Genomic DNA, 24,318 nt, shown 5'->3' with positions numbered 1-24,318 from the left:
AAAGGAAGAAGTAAAATTATCTCTGTTTGTAGGGGACATAATCTTACATGTAGAAACTCCTGAAGATTACACAAACAAACTATTAGAACTAATAAATTCAGCAAAGTTGCGGGATACAAAATCAACACACATAAAATCAGTTGCATTTAAAAAAAATTATTTTATTGTGTTAAGAACACTTAACTTGAGATCTGCCCTCTTAACAAATTGTTAAGTGTACAATACAGTATTGCTGATCATAGGTACGATTTTGTACAACAAATCTCTAGAACTTATTCGTCTGGCTTAACTGAAACTTCACGTTTATTGATTAGTAACTCCCCTTTCACCCTTTCCTCAGCCCCTGAAAATCACCACTCCATTCCTTAATTATACGAATTTGACTGTTTTACATATCTCAAATAAGAGAAATCGTGCATTTGTCTTTCTGCGACTGACTTATTTCACTTAGCATAATGTCCTCAAGGTTCATCCATGCTGTTGCATATTGCAGAATTTCCTCATTTTTTTAAGGTTACATAATATTCTGCTGTATGTGTATACCACATTCTCTCTATCCATTCATTGGCTGAAGCACATTTAAGTTGTTTTCATATCTTGACTATTATGAATAGTGCTACAATGAACATGGGAGGGCTAATGTCACTTCAATCAACTGATTTCAATTCTTTTGGGTAAATATCCAGATGTAGGATTGCTGGATCATATGGTAGTTCTATTTTTTGATTCTTTGAGAAAGCTTCATACTATTTTCCATAGCACCCATGCCATTTTGCATTTCGCCAATAGAGTGTAGGACTTAAAATTTCTCCACATCCTCACTAACACTTTTTAATTTTTATTTTTTATTAAGAGCTAGTCTGACAGGTGGGAGGTGGAATCTCATTATGGTTTTCATTTTCTTTCCCCTGATGATTAGTGATATTCAGCACCTTTTTATGCACCTGTTGGCCATTTGTACGTCTTCTTTGGAGAAATGTCTATTCAAGTCCTTTGCCCACTTTTTAAAAAATTGGGTTATCAGGTTTTTGGCTTTTAAGTTGTAAGAGTTCCTTGTATATCTTAGATATTAACCCCTTATCAGATATATGGTTTGCAAATATTTTCATTCCATAGGTTGCCATTTTACTCTGTTGATTGTTTCATTTACTGTGCAGAAGCTTTTTTGTTCGATGAATTTCCGCTTGTCTATTTTTGTTTTTAATGCCTGTGCTTTTGATCCATTTGGAGTTGATTTTTGTGCGTGGTGCAAGATAAGAGTCCAATTTAATTCTTTTGCATGTGGCTATCCAGTTTTTCCAACACCAGTGTTGAAAAGATCTGTTCTTTCCCCCATTGTATATTCTTGATGCCTTTGCTGAAGGTCAGTTGACTGTATGTGCATGGGTTTATTTCTGGGTTCTCTGTTCTGTTCCATTGGTCGACGTATCTATCTTTAGGCCAGTACCATACTGTTTTGATTACTGTAGCTCTGTAACATATTTTGAACTCAGGAAGTGATTGTATCTTGATCCAAGCATCAGTAGAGTTCCAGTCTGCCTGCCTGGGCCTGTGGGCTGGGGGCCCAGAAGCAAGACCAGCTGGGAGTACAACCCTTAAACAAACAAAACAAACAAACAAGAAACTTATCATTCCTCAGGGAACAGAGATTAAGGCAGGGCAGGTCCTTAACAGGTGAATGAAAGAAATCCACAAAATAAGAGAAATACCAAAAGGGTGTTAAACAAGTTTGGACACTTCATCCAAAGCCTTTGCCATTACCTGCAATGATTACCTGGCAAAGCTCCTGTACATCCAGAGGTAACTGTCCCAGGCCCAGAGGCTTGATCCCAATGCAATCAAACCTGAGCTCTGCGCAAGACCCATGGTGAACCCCACCGAACCTGGTTCTCAGGTATTGGGCCTCCAGGGGTCACCAACCAGCCCTCAGTCGAGAGGGAGGAGAGATGGGGAGGCATGAGACTGAAAAGTCTCTCTAGTTCTTCTCAATCTTCTTTACCAGATGGAAGGGGCTCTGTAGGTGCCAGACCCAGGGCAGGAACAGGAAATCAGCTCAACATGGCCCTCAGCTCCACAGGACATCTCTAGCAGATAAGTGACACCCACCACCCAACACCCCTGCCTTCTGCCGTGGGGGTTGAGTGAACAGGGCAGGCAGGGGCCCCAGGGGGAGGGACACAGTCTTATTTTCCTAGAGAAATGTGGAAAATTAAAAGGATGCTGTCAGGGGACCTTGGATCTGATCCTTGTTTCATCATTTTCTACTGTGTTTCCCCGAAAATAAGACCTAGCCAGATAATCAGCTCTAATGCGTCTTTTAAAGCAAAAATTAATATAAGACACAGTCTTATATTATGTTAGATAAGACCTGGTCTTATATTATAGTACAATAAGACCAGGTCTTATATTAATTTTTGCTCCAAAAGGCACATTAGAGCTGATTGTCCAGCTAGGTCTTATTTTCGGGGAAACACGGTAGTTGCCTGACCCCAGGCAACCTCTTCAGGTCTGCTTGCACTAACCTTAGGAGGGGGTGGGGTTGGATGAGCTTTCTCCCGCTCTAAGTGAGGTGATGGTTAATTCTGATGGCACCAACTATACACCCACAGGCCACATGTTTAGGACGTTTGGGTTCTCCGTGGACAACTGAAGCCAAATCTCTGCTCCAGCTCATGCAGTGGAGCAACAAGGCAGTGCCACCCCATAGTGAAGGGCACTGCTCTGGAGCCAAAGCGCATCTGAATCCCAGCTCTGCCCCCTTTCCATGCCTCAGTCTCCCTGTCTGTAAAATGGAGATAAGGGAGATAATTCCTACTTTATAGAACTGTTATGAGGATTCAATGGTTTAGATAAAACCTCTGAGAACAGTACCTGGCACTGGGTACGTGCAGCATAAGAGTTGCTTGTCATTCCCATGAGCACTCAGGAGCCCACAAAGCTCTCAAAACCACTGTCTGAGCTAACAAAACATCCAAGTGCAGCTCCCAAGGACTTTGTCTCAGGGAAAGCTGAGCCTCTCTGCAGACCTGGGGCCAGAAGGAGATGGCCTTGGATGTTCTCTGCTCACTCTGGAAGGTGAGAATTGGCCCGCCCTCTGGCCTGGAGATTAGAGCCCCTCCCAGGCTCCAGCCCCCGGGGGGCCGTTGGGAACGTGCTGTTGACACGGACCGGCTGCACCCCACATTTGCTCAGAACGGCCTGGTAGGCCGGATATGGCCTCCTTTCCCAGTGGGCTTGTGCCAGACGGCTAGATTACCGTGGGGTGCATTTCAGGCCTTCTCGCTATTATCAGCTTCTCACTTTCAGCTGCTGGATCAGGGGCAGGATCCTTCCCTTCCTCCCTCTGCCCCTTCACTGGGTGTTTGTTTTCATAGCAGCCTGGGCTGCCAAGGTGAGCCATCTCCCATCCTGGTGAAGGCTTCTCCTGCTATGCCCGCTCAGACCCACCCAGACATCATGCCACATGCCCTCAGTTAGAATCCAACTCTTGCCTCCAGTCCCAACCCTTCATGCATCTGTCTCGAGTAGGGGTGGGGAGGTGAGGACGGGGCTAGGTCACAACTATTCTGTCCGTGCCAGCAGCATTTCAAGGTCTCCGCAGGAGAAAACTTCCCTGTAGTGATGAATAACACACTTGGGAAGACAAAAGGAGAGAAGAAAATGAAGGAGAAGGAACAAGCAAAGATGTACACTGGAGCCATAAACACTCGGTTTATAAAACGTGCCATTCCTCCCTCTACACCATGCAGTGCCCCTTCCAGCTGTGCCCTCTCCTGCCTAAAGCTGCCCCATGATGTTAGTTCTCACAGAGCCTTCCCTCCTGGTCACTGCTTCCCAAATGGACGTGGCAGGAGTTGTGAGTACCCCCCGTCCCTCCCCACCACACTGAAGTCTGGAAAACTTTTCTACGTTAGATTAATTCCTTGTGGGGGGGAGGATGGTTCATCTTTGAATAAACAAACAAACAAAAACTTCTTTCATCAAAGAGCTCCAGAGAGAAGCCTTTCCAGGGGGAAGGGACACTTTGGCAGCTGGTCCCTTTCCCTCCGCCAGGATTTTGTCCTCACTGGCACTGCTCTTTTGTTCTCATTGCCACAAGTCACCTTGTCCACCTGGTTCTCCTGCCCAGGTGTGGACCACGCCCCCTTTGTCCCCCTTTGCAGAGCTCAGACAGGCTGGAATTCTCTAAAAATAACCTCACAAAAAACCAATGAAATGAACAAAGAGAACACAAACAGCTGAACAACAGATGTGCTTACCGAGCGCAGGTACCTAATCCTAAAACAACCAAAGTCTCGCCATCCCTATGCTGGCCAGCTCTGGGTTCCTCCCTGCTAACTCCCTGCCCCGCCAGAAAAGACCCTCTCAAGGAAAGCTTTGGACACTCTCCGTCCCCGCTCCGCCCCCACCAGTGAGGCAGAAGGAAGAGAAAGGGCAGGTGGTGTTCAGAGCGCAGCCAACAGCTGGCCTTGTGTCTGAGCTCCAGTCAAAGGGCAGTTGGGCCCGTGTCCCCTAAATTGGAGCAGAATCCTGCTGGGTGAGACAGCCCCCTACTTGGCGAGGGGCAGTGCCCACAGAGGGGCACCTGGTGAGGAGAAGGGAGCTGGTGAGGCCGGGCTTGGAGGCAGGGCCAAGGTCTAGACATTGGGAGCAGGTGCCTGGCTCCAGCTCTGCCTTTGTCACTCTGGCCGTGTTCTCATCTTTTCTGGGTCTCGGTTTCCCCATTGGTAAAGGGGGATGTTTAACTAAGTGACCTCCAAAGACTCTTTCATCTCTAGCACTTGGCAGTATTGCAATGCTCCATCTTCAGCCACTACTTGCCAGCGGTGAGAACGCTGCAGTTTACCCAGACAGCTCTCGTATCTGGTACCCCAGTAAAGGCATCAACTCCCAACACAGTGATAACAGCTAATCAGCCTGAATGCTGACCAGGTGCCAGAAACTACTGTAGCCCTTTACGTGTGTGGACTCATTTCCTCTTCACAACAGCCCTGAGCAGGACGGCCTAGTATCCCCATTTCACTGATGAGAAAACTGAAGCACAAAGTGGTTAAAAGCATCTCAGGTGGAGGTAAGTACAAGGACGGGCTTCCAGCAGTGTGGTTCCAGGGTCCGTGGTCTGATCCTCCAGCCTAAACTACTTTTTCATGGTGAGTGACTGCAATGTCCACAACAGGCACATTAGCCAAAAGGTAGAAACAACCCACAGGTCCATCCACGGATAAGTGGAAAAGCAAAATGTGGTACATCCATTCAACGGAATATTATTCAGCCTTAAAGAGGGATGGAATGCTGATATATGCTCCAACCATGGATCAACTTTGAAGACATTCTGCTAAGTAAAATGAGCCAAACACAAAAGGACAAATACTGTATGGTTCCACTTATATGAAATATCCAGAACAGACAAATTCATAGAGACAGAGAATAGATTAGAAGTGCCAGTGGCTAGGGAAGGGGAGAATGGAAAGTTAGTGTTTAATGGGTACACAGTGTTTGTTTGGGATGATGAAAAAGTTCTAGAAATGGATAGTGGAGATGGCTGCACAACATTATAAATGTACTTAATGCCACTGACTTGTACACTGAAAAGTGGTTAAGCCAGTAAATTGTTATGTTAAAAATAGATTTTTAAAACATCTATAATAGAATAGGTATCACGTACTGAGCACCTACTATGCCCCCATAGCACTAGGTGTTTTATGCATCGACTCATTTAATGTTAACAACAACCCTGTGAAGTAGGCTACGGTGTCATTCCATCTACTTTATAGGCAGGGACACCAAGTCGTGGAGAATAAATTCCCCAAGTACCGGCAAGCAGAAAGTGGCAGAGCCAACATGTAAACCCAGGCAATGCTGAGAGCACACTCCGAGAAGAGGGCAGAGAGAAATCTGAGAAGGCGAGGAACAAGCTGAGACGAACCAGGGTGTGGGGCCACTCACACCTCCACCTGTGCCTGCCAGGTTCCACAAATTCCACCTTTGTCTTTTCTCACATCTCTCCCTGCATTTGTTGTGTTTTATAGCCACCCGACACCTTCCTGCCTCACCCCGCCAGTGACATCACCACCTCTGCCCAGGCCACTTTGGCATCCACCCCCAGCACAGTAGGACGGCCTGTGGGGATGTAGGGAGAGGGCTCACAGCCTGTCAGGGTTCATTCTGTGCCAAGGGACAGAGAGACCTGGATCTCTACAAAAGCAGCCCCCAAGCAAGCAGCTCTCGCACACCCCACTGACAGTCCTGCCAGGGCCAGGGGCAGCTGACTGATGACTGTCCACAGAAGAACCTCAGGGAGGTCGCTGGGCAGGTGACTCCATGAGGTGCCAGGCCTTGTGGGTTCCTAGTTTATCCCAGTTTCAGTTGCCCGCCTGTGTGAGTGTAGACAGGGCAATGAGTTTCCTTTGCCTTTGAAATAATGAACTGCCGATTGCCCCTGAAGAACATGGCATTTTATATTCAGGTCCCCCGGCGAAGCCACGCACACCTGCATCCAGGCTGCCATCCTCTTGTCTGGCTGGAGCCTCCCAAGGCATGAGCCTAGCCCAGAAAATCGCAGGAGGCACCAGGCATCCTCAGAAACTCCTCACACGCGAGGGCTCAGGCAAAATTGCCGGATGCCAGTCGTGACTGTCAGGATTGCAGGGGGCGGGTTTTGTGTACGTGACCCATAACTTGCTTTCTCGGCCCCACATCCCCAGACATTTCCCTGGCACTCTGTGCCCCAGGCCCTGCACCCAGCCTGTGACTGTAAGTCCCCGGAAGTGGCCCGCTGATGAGCTGTGACACCGCCCCAAGAAGTAAAATCCATGGGGATTCTGGACCTCCAGCAGTAGTGGGGAAAAGGTGTTAAAGCATCTGAGTCTTTCCAAACATCTCTTTAATTATACCCAGGAAGGGTGACCTCTACCTGCCGGCAGATTTAAAGCACCGGCTGCCGTGTTCTCGGGGGAGGCACTGGGACATTACAGAGTGGACTCTGGTGTCCCGCTTCCAGGGTTTGACTCCTGACTGCCACTAACCAGCTGTGTGATCTCGGGCGTGTTGTGGCTGAATTTTCCTCCTTTAGAAACTGGGGACAATGATAATGCCTACCTTAGGGTGCTGACGAGAATTAAATGGGATGAAGCACGTAAGATACCGCGGACGGCGCTTAGCACAAAGGTCCTAGTCAATAAATGTTAGCTACCATGATTATGCGGCCCATGCAGATTGACACTGGTGGTCAATCAGGGCATCTTTCCCCGAAACTAGACTCAGTCTCAGGCTCCTCGGGGCAGCATAGCAAGTAGCCACTACCAACTGGCCAGGGAGAGCATCTAAGACAAAATCTGTTTGCAACCGTTGTCCTATTTCTTTTAACTTGGCATCTAGTGCTCTTCCCCTTGCTGAGCTGGGACCCCTTTACTTCTCCACCCTGGTCTCCTATCAGGCAATGCGAGGACAACCTCCTCCCAACACACACATGCACTTTAGATCCAAAATTGGTCCCCAATTTCCCCGTGCACAATTTTAAACAGCTTCATTGAGATACGATTCACATACTAGACAATTCACCCATTTAAAGAGTACAATGGAATGGCTTGTAGTACATTAACGTGTGCATCCCCAGAATCAATTTGAGCATATTTTCATTCCCCCTCCAAAAAAATCCCTACACTTCGTATCCATCACCTCACAAGCTCTCCTCTCCCTACCCTCCAGCTCTAGGCAGTCACCATCTACTTTCTGTTTCAATAGATTTGCATATTCTGGACATTTCACATAAACGGAATCATACAGTAAGTAGTGCTTTGTGACTGGCTTCTTCCACTTAGCATCATGTTTCCAAGGCCCACCCATGTTGTAGCAGGAATCAGCACTTCATTTTTCTTATTGCTGAATAATATTCCATGGTGTGAATATAGCACATTTTATTTACTGATGGACATTTGGGTTGTTTCCACTTTTTGACTATTACGAATACACAATAATGTTGCTATGAACTGTTAGGTACAAGTTTTTGTGTGGACATGTCTTGTTTCTCAGGTAGAAACATAGGAGTGAAATTGTTGGGTCATATAGTAACTCTATGTTTAACCATCTGAGAAACTGCCAGAATGTTTTCCCAACCAGCTGTACCATTTTAAATTTCCACCAGCAGTAGGTGAGGATTTAATTTCTCCACATCCTTGTCAACACGTGTTATTATCTGTGTTTTTGATTAAAGCCACTCTAGAGGGTGTGAAATGGCATCTCATTGGGCTTTGGATTTGCATTTCCTGATGGCTAATGATGTTGAGCATCTTTTCCTGTGCTTATTGGCCAGTTGTGTATCTTCATTGGGGAAATGTCTATTCAGATCCTTTGCCCATTTTTAAATTGGGTTATTTGTAGTTTTGCTATTGAATTGTGAGGGTTCTTTATATATTCTAGATACAAGTCCCTTTTTAGATATATGATTGGCAAAAATTTTCTCCCATTCTGTAAGTTGTCTTGTCACTTTCTTGATGGTATTCTTTGAGACACAAAGGTTTTTAATTTTGATGCCATTTTGAGTACATTTTGTATGTGATAAGAGGTAAGGGGTTCAACATCATTCTTATTTACACATGTGAATATCCCGTTGTCCCAGCACCATTTAAAAGACTATACTTTCTTCAATTTAATTGTCTTCTCCCCTTTGTCAAAAATCAATTGACCATAAAGTTTAAAGTTTATTTCTGGACTCTCAATTCTGTTCCCTTGATCTATATGTCCATCCATATGCAAATAACATATTGTTTTGATTACTATAGCTTTGTAGCAAGTTTTGAAATCTAGCAGTGTTAGTCTTTCAACTTTATTCGTCTTTTCAAGATTATCTTGGCTAATCTGGGTCCCTTGCATTTTCACATGAACTTTAGGATTAATTTGTCAATTTCTGCAATGAAATCATCTGGGATTTTGATAGGGATTATGTTGAATCTGCAGATCACGTTGGAGAGTATTGACATCTTTTAACAATATTATGTCTTCCAAACCATGAGTGTTGGGACGTCTCTCCATTTATTGATATCTTCTTTATTTTATGTAGTTTTGAGTATAAATTTTTCACTTATTTTGTCAAATTTATTTCTGAGTATGTTATTTTTTGATACTATTGCAAGTGGAACTGTCTTCTTAATTTCATTTTCTGTTCACTCAGTGTTGCTTATTGAAATACAATTGAGTTTTGTACATTGATCATGCATCCTGCAACTTTGCTGAACTCATTTATTAGAGTTAATATTTTTTTGGTGAATTATTTAGGGTGTTCTATATGTCAGTCATGTCATCTATGAATAGAGATAATTTTACTTCTTCCATTCCAATTTTGATGCCTTTTATTTATTTTCTTGCCTAATTTCCCTGATTAGAATGTCCAGTACAATGTATAAAATCAATGAGAGTAGAAATCCTTGTTTTGTTCCAAATCTTAGGGGGTTGCATTACCACTAAGTATGATGTTAGCTACTGGTGGGCTGACATAAAATAGGATGAAACTCTTCCTACAGATTCCCCACCTGCATGGGAGCTTTGAAGGTACCAATGTGGGGACTGGTATGATGCCCTATGATATTATGGGATAGTATCAGGAGACCTCAGAGTCTGACCACTTCTGAACACTCTGCATCTACCCCCAGAAATGTAAATCTTGTTGTATTATTGCCAGTGGTCAGGCGGATGTCTTGAATTCAGGTTAATTCAAGTAATTGCTAAATTCTTACCATTAGTCTAGTCTCACGCTAAGGACGGTGGTGAACAGAAAGGAAGGCCGGGTACGGTCCTTGCTGTTAAGGAGTTCATAGCTGGAAAAACAAGAATTCCATATTGGAAAATAGCATGACTCACATAATTCACCCAAGTGTGGAATTAAATATAAAAATGGATGGAACAATGAGTGGGGTAGCAGTTGAGAGGGGACAGAGAGAGGACAGAGGGCTGGTGGCCAGGGAGAACTTTATGGAGAAAGTGGAACTTGACACCAATATGCACCTATAAGAAGAAGGTCCCATGTCCTTCCTCCCTCCCCCGAGGCTATGAGAGGAACAAGCCCAAAGCTTGGGAGTGGAAGAAGTAACTTCTCTTCTGGAAACTTAGAGGTAGGGCTCTACGTGAGAACTTTCTCCTGTCCTATGTTTTTCAGTGCTGTTTGTTCTAAAAAGGGAACAGATTTTCCTGTTACAACAGCCAAGAAAACCAAAATAAATCAAGGAAGGAATGAATGGCAAGATGGACCTGGAAATGATGTTAAAATCTCTAGGCTTGGTGAAGACACCACAAAATGGTTTTCTCCTCAAAGTGGCTGCTCAGTTTAGAGGGACGGCGGACCAGACTGCTCTAATGGGCCTGGGGACATATTCTTCTCCCTGACAACTCCACCCACCCCTCTTCCCACCCCATTTCCTCCAAAAGCCTTTTGCAGATGGTTCTTTTCAGTTCCCAGAACCAGTCTGGAGCAATGATTAAAAGATCAAAATTCCAGGAACCATTTTTTTCTTCTTGTACACCTTGGCAAATGCTTCAGCTACACTAAGACACAGTGAATCATTTAAGAGTGACAATCAAGATGCTGCAGAAAAATTAAGAATTCCACTAGGCGTGGGGCCAGTCCTCAAAAAAGTAGTGGTTTGTGAAAGGTAGAATTCTGTGAACACTCTTTGGGAGAATGCTTTATCCCCATAGGTGCTCAGACCTTCCTCTTGCCTCACTGCTTCCCTCTTTCCTTTCCCCATTTGTAGGGACAAAAATTATTTGCCTTACTAACAGTTTTCTGCACATTACTAATTAAGTTAAATGCGGGACAAAATCCATAAGTTGAATGAGCTAAATCTGCAGTTTGAAGAGTGTATGTATATGTGTGTGTGTGATTATACACATATATATATATATATATATATATGTGTGTGTGTGTGTGTGTATGTATATATACACACATATATATATATATTTCTTATTTTAAAAACTCTGTATTAGTGAGATATATTAAAATAACAACATTTTTATTATCCTAACCTTTTTAGAGTATATCAGGTTAAACAAGGCACTTTTATGTGAAAAAGGGCAGGATATAATTAATAGTCATTCTATAAGTCATAGTAGAGTCTTTTTGATATACTTTCTAGAAATTGAGAAACTGGATGTGTGCAATGATCAAGAATACAAATTTCCAGTTGGTTGATTCTCCATTCTTTGTATTCAACTAAACCGGTGGAGGATCTAACTGAATTATTAGCTGATAGATCATTAAAAATAATTTTTGATGATAGGTCACCATGTGATTTTGGTATGTAACTAGGAAGGCGTTCAAAGCATTGAGTATCATTGCTATCACAAAACTCTTTCTATTCCCTTCATATTTTTGTGAACACGTTTTCTCAGCATGCATATCTACAAGAAAGGAAAAATAGGAATAGAATTGAAGCCAAGCACTGTCTCATGTAACAAGTAACTAATACCCCTCCATGGAGAGAGAGAACAAAAAAGAAAGGCTTCCCATGTCATGGAGAGATGCACTTCCAATAACACTACAGTTTTGTTAAATATTTACTAAAATTTGTATTATATTTATGATATTTTGGTCAATTATATAACAAAAATTATTTTAATGAATAATCTAGAAACAATCACAGAAGATTTTAAAAGTTAATTTTAATACATACACACTTTTTAGTGCCAAGGGTATAAAAATATATTAGGATAAAATTCTATGAGAGAAGAGGAATGAAAATGCAGATTCAAGGAGAAATAGGAACAATGTAAGGTTTCTGATGGTAACGAAGAGCTTGTTCATATCCTTTATAGACAGATGGTAATGAGTATGAAATTGCTATGGTATTTATAGACCACCGGATACATGCTATAAAATTTTCGATATGCAGAAATTACATCCTTTTGCAATTGCTATTTTAAATTTGTGATGAAAATATTTAGCTGTCAGTGCACCTATGCTGCCTCTCTGCCTTGGCTTAGCCCTTCCCCTCATCTGGAACATTCTTCCCCTCCTAGCCCAGGTAGTATGGCACAGAGGGCCCGGGACAGATCCACACGGGGGGGGGGGGAGCCCAGGGTACACTGTCACATCACTGCTTTCCAGTGCTGTCCTGACCCCACCATTCTGCAAGAGCCAAGCAGAGGCAGGTCCCGTGCCTTCCCTCAGGCACTGTGCTCTCTGAGCTGAGGACAGGAACAAGCAGTGCCCACACAGATAAAGGGTTCCCTGGACTTTCAGGCCACATACCCCTATCCTCTGTCCTAATCAGGGATGCGTGGCTTCCTGTGGGGAAGTGGGCTGAGGGTGCCTGGGCTACTCACCAACAATCCACCATCCACTGCACAGCTCACCCTTCCTCCCAGCATGCCCTGGGTAAGTACTCTGAGAGGGAAAGAGTACTGGGAAAGAGAGAGGACTGAAACCCCAGGTTGATGGAGAAGACAGTCTCCACATGTAGGCAGAAAGGGGACATTAGAATCTCGGCCCCTTCTGTCCTCAGTATAAAAGAGAGGCTTCATGCTCTTAATTTTTTTCTTTTTGCTCATAATTCAAGAGAATCGATGCTCTAAAGGGTTGAGGACCTGATGTAGTCACAACGTTCCTTCCTGTAGGACCAGCTACAAGAGAAGAGAACCATCTGTATAACAGCAAGGCTTTGATCATAAAGGAATCAAAGTCTTTGGGAAAGGCAATGCAGGAAGGCTGCCTGGAGGAGATGGTTGAACTAGTTGTTAAAGGAGATTTGGGTCTCATGGAGGCTACTAAGCAACAATTCAATGTTTATTGCCTCCCAGAATGTTTTCTCTGTGGTTAGAAGTTATAACATAATGCCAGAGATCAGCTGGAGACAGATTAGCTGAAATTTGAAGGCTAGAAATGAGAGGGATGGAGTAGGAGGAGAGAAAAAAAAACAACCCTATCTCAAATCCAATAACATCGCCCCGCTTCATTTCATTACCAGAGATGAACGGGGCTCACAAATGCCAACATTATAAGCTAAGACGCGATTCCCCTGGGGAAGAGTATCAGCTGCCTCAGTAATTATAGATCTGCTCCCCGCCGTCTTCGATAGTGATCTATGTGAGCTCTGAGAAACAACAGGCAGGCACCTAAGAACACGGACGATGTTTTCGCTGTAAAGAGCATACCCCTGCGCAGGTCTGAGCCTTGCTGGGTTGCCCTGGCCTGGGGCCTTGCCAGTAAACCCACAGGAGCTGTGCCCAGCAGCAGCTTGATGGACTGGTCAAGGGGGGCAGCCAGGACCATCACTTGGTCAGTGAGTGAAGAGGGCCCAGAGCAGCAGGCACCCACCGACTTTCCAACCCAATGTGGCCGCTCCCTTCCAGGCAGTCTTGGTGCCAGCATTACCCAGCTGCTTGCTCTTGCCCCATACCTGCCTGCCTGTGCTCTCCTGCCCAAGCCACTTCCTTCCCTTAAATGTCTTTTGTCCGCAGAGCCCCATGTCTGCCACCTTCTACCATTCCTTCAAGCCCCACCATTTCTCTAAGGCGCTTCCTCCGGAAAGGCTTCTCTGATTCCCCATCAACCCACCCAGCCCTTGAACTGAAGATCACCTGTTAGCCTCTGTGCTGCAGCCTCTAAGCCCTTGACCTGCAATTCTCTCATGTTATAGATCCCTTTCCACCTTACATCATGATTATCTACATGGTCTGAGTTCCCTCCCAGTACAGGGCTAGCATTATCAACCCCTCTTCTCCTCACCGCCGCAAGGGAGCTGAGCACGTGTTGGGTTCAGGCATAGTGCAGGGTGCACTAACGAGGGAGGGAGATGGCCCTGCAGCCAGGCGTCCATGTCCCACTAGGAGAACGGAGGCCAAACACAGCCCAGCGCACCGCCCTCTATGGCCAAGCTCCACACTTGTTCTATAACTTTAGCCCAGTGTGGCTTAGTTCCAGGAGGTTGGAAAGTGATTTATCTTTAGCCAAATGCAGACCATCCTGTGACTGGGTGAGGTCCGGGGAGCAGTGGTTGGGAAGGTGGTCCAGCAAATACTGCTCAGTGCTCAGTCACTGGGCACGGGCTTCTGGGGAATGGTGGACACACCTCGGTCATGATGTTTTATCTGTCTGGAGGCCCAGAAGGGACTCTGGAGCCAAGCTTCCTAGGGGCCCCAGCTGAGTACAGGGAGAGCATCCAGTTCACATCCAGCAGGTGGTTCCTAACTTCCTGGGGAGCTAATGAAAGTTCTGGATGTTCTTCCCAGAAGTGCACAGACACATGCAGGTACTGTTTGGCACGCAGTTTCAGGAGATTCATCTACTCTCAAAACCCATCCCTGAGTCCCTGGATCAATACCTTGATGTAAACAAAGTGTCCTTTAGTGCGGTTGCCATGGAACAATGGGCAAAATGTATATACCCTGGGGGGAAAAAGTGCTCAGAAAAAGTTTGTTGCATTAATGAATGACCTTGAATTTGACCAGGCCAAGTTCCCTACTTATATTCGCTAATTACTATCTCTTGTACTGTCTGGTAGAGCCAGCATGAGGTCTTCGCCAGAGCCAACCTTGTGTTCAGGTGGAACAGGTTGCCTTCTGCATGGTGGCACTTGTGGGATTCAGGGAATGCCTCACCTCTCAAAAGCATCTTCCTCCAACAAGCTTCCTTTGGCCCACCATGCCTGAAACTCTACCATTAACACTACAGCCCTTTGAAGCAAGAGGTTATAGTGACTGGGGTTAGGGAACGCCTTTCCTCCTTCCAGGAGGAGCCCACGGGTTAAGGACAGATGTATAGGCTCTTACTCTGAGGACGGGGCTTGGCAAAGGAAAGTACAGTACATCAGACTACGGAGACTTCCCAGCCTGGGCTCTGCCTCCCTCAAGGGGACATTCAGACTGTGAAGAACTGCAGAGGCTGGAAGAGCTATTTCAAAATCAAACACTACCTGTATGATCTGACAACCCAGAAACACAAAAAAATATCCTAGAAAACCTTTTGTAAGTAAGTGAATAAGGACTTCCAAGAGGCCTCAGCCTCCAGAAATAAATCCTCCAGAAAGTTTGGATTTATCCAGGCAGGAAAGGCCTCCCCAGAAAGGATGTGGATGGACAGCTACTGGGTATCTATTGTGTGCCGGGCCATTTCCACACATGATCTCATTTAATGCCCACCTCATTAGGAAAAGAAAGTACATCATTGCCCCCATGTACAAGTGAGGAAATGGATGCAAACGAGCCCAAAGTGACCGAGAATCCAACTCAAGCCTGTCAGGTTCCAAAGCCTATGAGCTCCCCACCATACAATAAATCGAAGGTGTTTTGTTTTGCTTCAGGACAGAGGCAGATCAGGCCCGTAATCACTTTGGCTCAGAAATAAGAAACAATTTGGGGAGACCAAGGTTGCCTTGAAGGACATTTAACTTTAAAACTTGGGGGAATGAGCCCAACTCCCACTATTTCCCATGGAACCAGGGCTGGGTTTGCTTCATGATAATGAAAACTAATCACTTTTCTTTTTCAAAATACGTACCCTGCAGACCTTAGGATTCTTGGGAAATCTGAAAATAGGCAGATTTTCCCTGATGGTCCAAGTCTAAATCTCCCAGAGGCTGGGAAAGTGCTCTGGCCCATGAGCCACACTTCTACAAGACGCCGGGGTCTCGGGCCTATCTGAGAAGGAGGACCTCCGTGACACCTGGTAAACCTGACCTGAGGCTCATCTGTCATACACTTCATGGTGCAAGAAAATGGCCAACCTGGGAAAAGATGCGCTTCTAACCACATTCGTTATTTCAGCAATTTTTTTTTCTTTGTTGAAAGTATCTTTGTTTGCTTTGCCTCTTTGGCTTTTCCTGTTGTTTCTTCGAATAGGCGTACTCCCAAAAATATGATCACCATCATCACCAGCCTTATAGTCAACAACCAGGAATTCCTGCGCAGTCGAAAAGCACTTTTCTACAAAAGACAAATCATGATCAGGGGCCATAACCAAGGCTTCCCAAGACAGTCAGTGTTGACATAAAGATAACTTCCTTCTTTGATAATAAGCTACTTTTGGTGTGTTTATTAACTTTCATTCCTACATTTTTCTTTCTCTGTTTCTTGTAGATAAATTTATTTTAACTCGATGTTTTATTTTTTAATAAATCATTCTCCTACTGACCCCATTAGACAAGAAAACAGGGACCTGTCAGGGTAGCTACATGCACACCAATATTTTTTGCACACCAATTTTGGCAAACTGATGACTTTTGAGGCCTAGTTATAGAAGTTTCTCAGACAAAAACCATTTGGATAACATTAAAGAAAAAAACCCAAGACTTTTTTTCCACTTAATAGAGGGCTCTGCAGAAAATATTTTTGGCACCTCGAGTTGTCTTGTTATTAATCAGCTATTATTATAGGGGTTTGTACCAGAACAATGTTCTAAAAGTTTTTTATCTCGTTACATAAACAGAATGGCATTTCAGAATCTCATTTTTAAAAGGCATTAGTCACCAGTATAACAAAACACGTGCTCTGTACCAATAAAATTTAATGTTCAAATAAAAAATGCTTGTTTACATGCGTTTTTATATGCCTCTTTACATAAAAGAAACCATGGTTTCATGAGCTATTTTCCTTAGGTCAGTGGACACTCCCTCCTAGTTCTCTGTCTACTGAGAAGCCAGCCCATCTTACTGTCATCACCCTGGAGAGAAGGCAGAGATCCAAGAGGGGAGGAGCAGATTCAGTAGTTATGACTTTGTGATTTGAAGCGAAACAGTAGCTGCACCCCTGACTCGGTCTGGTGTAAGAACTATTTCCACAGGCAGGTCCCTGTTGAAATGAGCTTTATCACTTCACTGGCCTAAACCCACCAGATGTGGACCCTGCAATAAGGTCCTTCTTCAATACACCGACAGTAAACAGAGAACCAGAAGCATGTGCTATAACAAGAGCAATGACAAAAGGTGGAGTTTCTCTGTTTTCTAAAATTGCTTTTTTAAATGTCTAGTCCAGAGGACCCGTTCATGAACACAACTGCTTCTTAAATTTATTAACTTTTACTTTATACAAAATAACTAAATCCTATGAGGTAGGGCAATAGTCCACTTTAAGCCACTGTAACTCTATTTGATATCTTTAGGCTAGAATTTCCCCTTCGATCTAATTGAAATTTCGTAATTGAAGTTGATGGACTGGCAGTCTCCGATTTTCACCTGTGCTACTAGATTTGATGTATTTCTTGCATGCATTCAGAATTCACATAACAGTACATTTTAAACAAAACATTAGGTCATTCATAGACTTGTCTTCTATGCGTAGCAATCATGGGAAAGGATATCAGAGTGAAGGATGGAGTTTCTCGTAGGTAGTATTTTCCTTTTTGGTTCTATCAACAAAATAAGTGTTGTATTAAGGAATATTTTATTCTAAGAGGTTAACTTTTTATTCAATAGCAAGTTAATGATTTATTAGTCCTATTACTTAGACACCAAAGCCCTAATAAATAAATAAAATTTTAAATTAAGCTTAACAGTAACAGAGAGGGACCAGGAGAACAGAGAAACAGGTCCTGGAAACGATTTTTGTGTGTGTAAAATAAGTACTGCTGCTACTAATTCTTCCTTTTCCTCACCTGAAAGCCTTGCAAATTCTAGACAAACTACTTCTCTGTCAGAGTTCAGAAAGAGAAGGAAAAAACAAAATGAAGCTGACACCATTTTTTGCCCATGATGTCATCTGCTGTCCTCCAAAGCCCGTGGGTCCGATTTTGATGTCAGGGTGCGTAACTCTGCAGTGACAGCCCCAAATGTATTTGAAGAGGGAAATAACCTTTCAGCTCTGCAGCAGTCATTTTCCCCACAAAGACAAATATAGCCCAGGCTGAAATCACTTAGTGTCAATCAAGGTAACCAGATCAGCTCAGCGTTAATAATGAATTTGGTCACGTGCTTGCACCGAGTGAAAAGTGTGAGATAGTTGAGCACTTGTTCCACGCGACACCCACCGGCTTCTGTGTCAGGCCACAGTTTTCCTAGCCCAGCTGGGAAGCAACAGGGTAACTTAATCTGCCACCCACTCTAATTGCTACACTGAGAGAATTATCAGAGTTGCCAGAAAGGGCTTTCAGAACACTGGGTCCAGGCTTTGTGGCTGGTATGCAAAGCCATGCCTGGGGTTGTAATTAGGGATGAAGTCAGGTTTTGTGGGATCGAAGGCTTATAGAACTTGGGGTCTCTCTTTGAGGAAAGAATGCAGCTACAAATACAAAATTAGGAGCAAGGCCTTCCTTGGAAGGGGCCCTTTTAAGTCACAGTCCCTGAAGCATTAAGTGTCATTAACAGCATGATGCATCCACCTCCGGTTGTCATGGAAACCCAAAGAACATTAGCCTTCTGTTTGTGTCCTGGATTTTGGATTGACTGACTCCAAGGAGGTATATCCTCTCCACTCTTATGTAATCATTTGTACTTTTCCATTTTTCCTTCCACGAAGATAAACTACACACAACGCTATCGCGGGTCACAAGCGATCCCTTTACCAACCCCTCAGCCCACCGCAAATGCAGGATTGTGTTTCTGACAGACACCAATCAGTTGGTATGCCCTGGTTGTCCTCTATGATGCCAACTTTTAAAGCTTAAGGATTTGTCCCAAACATCCTTAGTTTCTCCTAAATCATCTGCAATAAAACCTTTGAAGAAGATGACCATGAACTCACTCACTAGAGACAAAATACAGACAAAATGACGAAACAGTGGAGTCATGGGAGACCTTTGAAACTGTCAGTTTTCAGTCAAACCAAAGACTGCCTGTCCTATTTAAGCATTTATAAGCAAACTAAAAGCATTATTACCACAATTAGGAAAAATCATACAGCGTTTAATCCCTGAAATGCAATGTTGGTTCAACATTTCAAAATACTGTTAAATTAATAGACTAGGAGAGAACAGTTCTGTAATTATCTCAATAGAAGCAGAAAAAAAATATTGCATGAAATTTAACACTCATTTCCAAGAAACTCTTAGCAAGTTGGAAGTAGACAAAAAATTTCTTTTCTTGATAAAGAATGCCAACCAGAAACCTAGAACAAATATCCTTGCTAATGATGAAATAAGAGAATTATTCCTGCTGATATCAGGAATAAGAGAAGGATGCCCACAACTATTTCACATTAACCTGGATGTCCCAGCCAATTAAATGACAAGGACAACAAATGACATAAAAATTTGAAAGGAAGAAACAAAACTGTCAGTATTTGCAGACAACATAATTGTGTATTGAGAAAATCTAAGAGAATCTGAAGTAAATTACCAGACTTCACAGAGTTCAGTCAGGAGGCCAAGCATAATATTAACATATGAAAACAATAGCTTGCCTCTATTCTACAATAACTACTACAAAATGTTATGAAAAAGGATCCTATTCACAAAAGACACAAAACTGCAAAATATCTAAAAATAAACTGAAAATCTGCAAGATATACATGAAGAAAAATGATAAAAATTTTACGAAAGGACATAAAAGAAAACCCAAATAAATGGAGAAAATGTTCATGTATCTGGTTGGACAGACTTGGCATAGTAAAGATGCTCATTCCTCCACAAATTATTCTATAAATTCAGGGAAATCACAATCAAATTCCCAGTGGGATTTTTCACAGAACATACATACTGATTCTAAAATTCTTCTAGAAGAGAAAATGTGAAAAAATATGCAAGGCAATTTTGAGAAAGAAGTTCTGAAAGAGAGTGCATGCTGTTTGAAATTTCTGAAGTAGTCCAATAGAGGCTGGGCTTGAAGACAAGTAAGAAGAAACACTCAGGCACATAGAGAGGATACAGAGTACATATCATTGCAATGACTTTGAAGGATAAAAGACTGCCTCAAGCAGGAGAGCTTAGGAAGCACAGCTTCTTGGGGTTACCTTAATTCCACCATGAGAGACAGGCCTGAGGGCTGGCGATGGTCAGCCTGCCAGGGGAAACAGGCAGGTGACGGTAAGTCCTGAACAGTGTCTTCTGGAGCCCACAGGTCCCCAGCCACAACACCTCAACACCCCAGAGTGGTTTTTACAAAACCGCTTTTGGTAAGCCACATTATCCAGATCTGTTATCAGGCTCAGGTTCTTGCTATATTGCTACAATGCCACACTAAATGCTATAATGCTACATTAAACACAGAGGAAATGACAATAACTAGGCATCAAATATGTCTGGTTGCCCTAAGACAATACGTCAGGCCATGTGTGATGCCTGGTTATTATCACTACTCATCCTAAGGCCCATTCTCTGCTGAACTACTTCAGAAATGTGGAAGAGCATGTTCTCTCTTCTAGACTCCTTTTTTCAAGATTTCAGGCATGATGTCAGCTAGGAGCTGAGCAGGACAAGCTTGGCCATTGCCTATCACAATATCAAAACATAATACAAAGCTATGGAAAATAAAATATTGTGAAATCAGTACAAAATAGCTCAATAGGACAAAAGGGAATCTAGTAACTAAGCCATGAATATATGGGAATGTATTATCTGATAAATGTGTCATTTCAAATCAATAGAGAAAGGATAGAATGAATGACTATTCAAAGCATAACATTGGGGCAATTTACTGACCATTTGGGAAAAAGTAATTTACTTCACTACTTTTAACTATTCAAAATATAAGCTCCAGAAGGATTAAAGACCTAAACATATACAAAACAATAAACCTTAGAAGAAAATCTTAGGGGATGTGATGGGAAAGCTCACGCAAAAACTATAGAGGGAAAAGTGAATAAATTTAATTTTGTCAAATTATAAAATTCTATCAACAGAAGTCACCATAAACATACTAAAAGTAACAGACAATGAAAATATATTTGCTACATATAAAGTAAGTCATCACTTACTGCCGTCAATTGGTTCTGCAATTTGAAGTCAAACAACATATAACAAAACCAATTTTATCATGGGCTAATTAATATAAACAAGAGTTAAGTTCCTAAGGTATCTCATCAATGTTATAATGGAACAACATTGAATGAAATGACATTATTAGAGAACCTGCTGTATAACAAAGGATTGGTATTCAAAATATTTAAAACCCTGAAAAGAAAAAGCCCAATAAATAAATTAGTGAAAGATAGAAATGAGCAATTTAAATAAGACAAACTACAAGTCAGTACTAAACATAAAAATAAATGATCAGCTTCACTGCTCATTAGTAATAGATTAAACCATAGTGGGATACCATTCCCATTTTTTATTTGTGGTCAACAATACTTTTGTTTGTCTATGGAAGTCTTATTTTTAACTCCACTTTTGAAAGATATTTTTACTGGGTATAAAATTCTGGCTGATGCAGTCCCCCCTATCCACTGATAGCACTTTAAAGATGTCACTCCATCATCTTCTGGATTACATAGTTTCTAATAAGAATCCTGCTGTAATTTCAAAAATCTTTCTTCGTCTGTATATAATATCTTTTTTCCTCCTTCTTTGCTTTCTTTGAGCTTTTCTCTTTATTCTTGGCTTTCAAGAGTTTGGATATGATAAGCCTAAGTTATTTTGTTTTGCTTTGCTTTTGTATTTATTCTGCTTGGTGTGCTCTAAGCTTTTTAGATCCATGGGTAGTGTTTATGATTAACTCTGGAAAATTCTGTCACTACTTCTTTAAATATTTTTTCTGCCTTTCCCTCTTTCTGGAATTGTAATTGACATGTATATTAGACTATTTTATGTCATCCCACAGATTTTGTATGCTCTGTTCTGTTTTTTTTCTTTTGTGTATGTGTATGTGTGTGTGTGTGTGTGTGTGTGTGCACGCATGCATGCATGCAGCATACATGTGCACACTGTAGTTTGGGTAATTTCCTGAAGATACATCTTCATGTTCAATGATTCTTTACTTGGCTGTATCAGGTTTACTAAGGAGCCCAATAAAAGCATTCTTTGTCTATGTTACTGTGTCTTTCATTTCTAGCATTTTTCATTTGATTTTTTTCTTATCATTTCCATCTCTCTACTGAAATTACCCATCTGCTACTGTGCACTGTACATTCTTTTCCATTAGAACCTTTAACATGTAAACCATAGTTATTTAAAATTCTCTGATCATTCCAACATCTGTTATATCTGAGTCTGATTATATTGATTGCTTTGTCTCTTGAAAGTATGTTCTTTTTTTTAACTTGCCTTTTTGTATATTTCATAATTTTTTTGTTGAAAGCCACACATCTTGGATGTAATAGTGAAAATTGATGCAAATAGTTTTTATGCCTGGATATGAGCATGCCTTTCTATCTGTTAGGCCTTTAGTATGTATAGGGGTTTGAGTTATTATATTTAGGAGATTCTTTGTGGCAGACAATGTTGGTTGTTGCCCCAACAGTAATCTTTTCTTTCTTCCTTGCTAAAAAACTCCAATGTTATTCAAGTATTGGGTGACAATGCCTTTAGGGAAGATAGGGCCTGTCTCCAGTTTCAGAAGATGAGTCATATTTGGTTTAAGCTAATCACGGAAATCTGATTCCCCTTTGTCAGTGATTGGTTTAAAAGTAGGTATGTGATCCAGTCCACACCTATGATATTAGACTGAAGACTGCAGGGAGGATTCTGAGAAATATTTTCCCACATGATAAAAAGGAGGTACGTGGAAGAGGCCACAACCCTTCTACCTGTTCTACCTTTCTGCCATGTGAGGATATGTGTGCTCTTTGAAGCTGTGGAAGCCATCTTGTGACCATAAAGTGAAAACTGAGGGAACCCTGGAGACACGACCTGCAGCTCTGACATGATTAAACTATTAAATTAATCAACCCTGGAATCACCTACCTCTGGATTGCATGTTACATGAGAAAATGAAAGTTCCCTATTGTTGGTCTTACAGGGGAAGATCAAAGTCTGACAGTGACCTCAAAGTGGTCTTCTTATGTTCTCCCATGGCATCCAGTACTGTTCCCCAAATTACACTTGTCACACTGAATGTTTATTGTTCCTCACTGGATTGTAAGCTCTGTAGGGCAGGGACCTCATCTGACTTATTCACTGCAGCATTCCTGCATGGAGCTCAGGTTCTCACACATGGTTGATGCACAATAAATATTTATTGATTACAATCTTACCATCTAGAAAGGAAAATAAGAGACACATGTAAGTGTGTGTGTGTGTGTGTGTGTGTGTGTGTGTGTGTGCTAAATATGAAACAATTTCCACTAAAGCTCAAGGGAGTTGGATAGAGTAACTTGGGAAAGCTTCCCAGAGGAGGTAAAAGTGAGCTGGACCTTGCAGGAATTATATCAGAGGGAAGAGGGCATTTCTGGCAGGATGGAAGTTAAGGTGCTTGAAATGGGAACAGGAGCAAGTAAAGCAGCCAAGTTGGAGCCAAGGTTTCAAGTGAGGTGAGTGTCAGAGATAAAACTGGATTAATTATATAGAATCTTGAAGACCAGGCTAAGGGGTTTGAGCTTGATTCTGTAAGCAAAAGGAAATCCCTTAAAATTTCTGAGTGGAGCAGTGGCCAATGCAGTCAAGCTTCTGACTATTCAACCTGAGACAGTATGGGATGAATCGGAGCAGGGGGGACGGAGCCAGGATGACCAAGGAGGCAGCCACTCTGAGTGAGCCGGTTGGGGTATTCCCGTGAGTAACGATGCCGCTCCCATTTTTAGCCTATGATTACGGAATAAAAACTGTGATTGGCATATAAAGCAAATATAAAAAGTGATTTTAATAAGACCTGTAGAAAGAACAAGTCAGGCAAAGATTATTCCCTACTGTGACCCTACAGATGGGAGATTAAGAAGCAGGCCCAGGAAAGGAAGGAAAGAACTCCAGGCAACCCCTTGACTGACAAAAATGAGCTCTTGAGAAGTTATTCCTTTTGGCTGAGGCTGTGAGGAGAAACTTGGTTCCTCTTTGGCAAATTCCGATATCACTCATGTAGTGTTTTCAAGTGCAAGACAATTTTCCTGCTGTCCCTAAAAGCTGTAACTTTTCTTCAAACTACAAAGTTAAAGTGGGTGAATGTACCTTTCTCCAGAAATAGTATTTTAAGAATGAGTGGAAGGAGAGACATTCAAGTAAGATTTTTTTTTTTCCATTTCCTCAGCACTTTAATTATGGTAACGGCTTGAAAATTCCTAACACCTTTCATGTGAAGTGATCAAAAGCAATTTTATCTCACTCATGGTTTGATTTACATGCAGAACATCTCTTCAGACTTCAGTAAAGAGGTGAGATTGTTTTATATGTTTACATCAAAGCTACCAACTCATATACCTGACAGCATGTCATAATTTACCAAAAAATGAAGCCTTCAAATGCAACTGTCATAGGCTTCCAATCCCCTTGTTGTGTTTTAGCATTCCTGCCAAAATTGCCAAGAGAGAAAG

General features: G+C 42.4%; 1 long non-coding RNA gene across 2 annotated transcripts in view; it reads right to left on the bottom strand.

The window, feature by feature from the left end:
* Positions 1–164: 164 nt before the first annotated feature.
* LOC141571824 (uncharacterized) overlaps positions 165–24,318 on the bottom strand; it is a 95,808-nt gene continuing 71,654 nt past the window's right edge. The window contains exon 4 of one of the 2 annotated variants that reach the window (XR_012496881.2): positions 165–1,594. This is a non-coding gene — a long non-coding RNA (uncharacterized LOC141571824). Of the gene's footprint in view, positions 1,595–15,671; positions 15,916–24,318 lie in introns of those variants that run through there. The other variant, XR_012496880.2, reaches the window with a different exon arrangement.

The sequence above is a fragment of the Rhinolophus sinicus genome, chromosome 2 (genome assembly GCF_057876585.1).
Source record: "Rhinolophus sinicus isolate RSI-liver-muscle chromosome 2, RSI-T2T, whole genome shotgun sequence".
Lineage (NCBI taxonomy): Eukaryota > Metazoa > Chordata > Mammalia > Chiroptera > Rhinolophidae > Rhinolophus > Rhinolophus sinicus.
The sequence above is the reverse complement of the archived record's forward strand: the minus strand, read 5'-3'. Positions and strand labels throughout refer to the sequence as shown.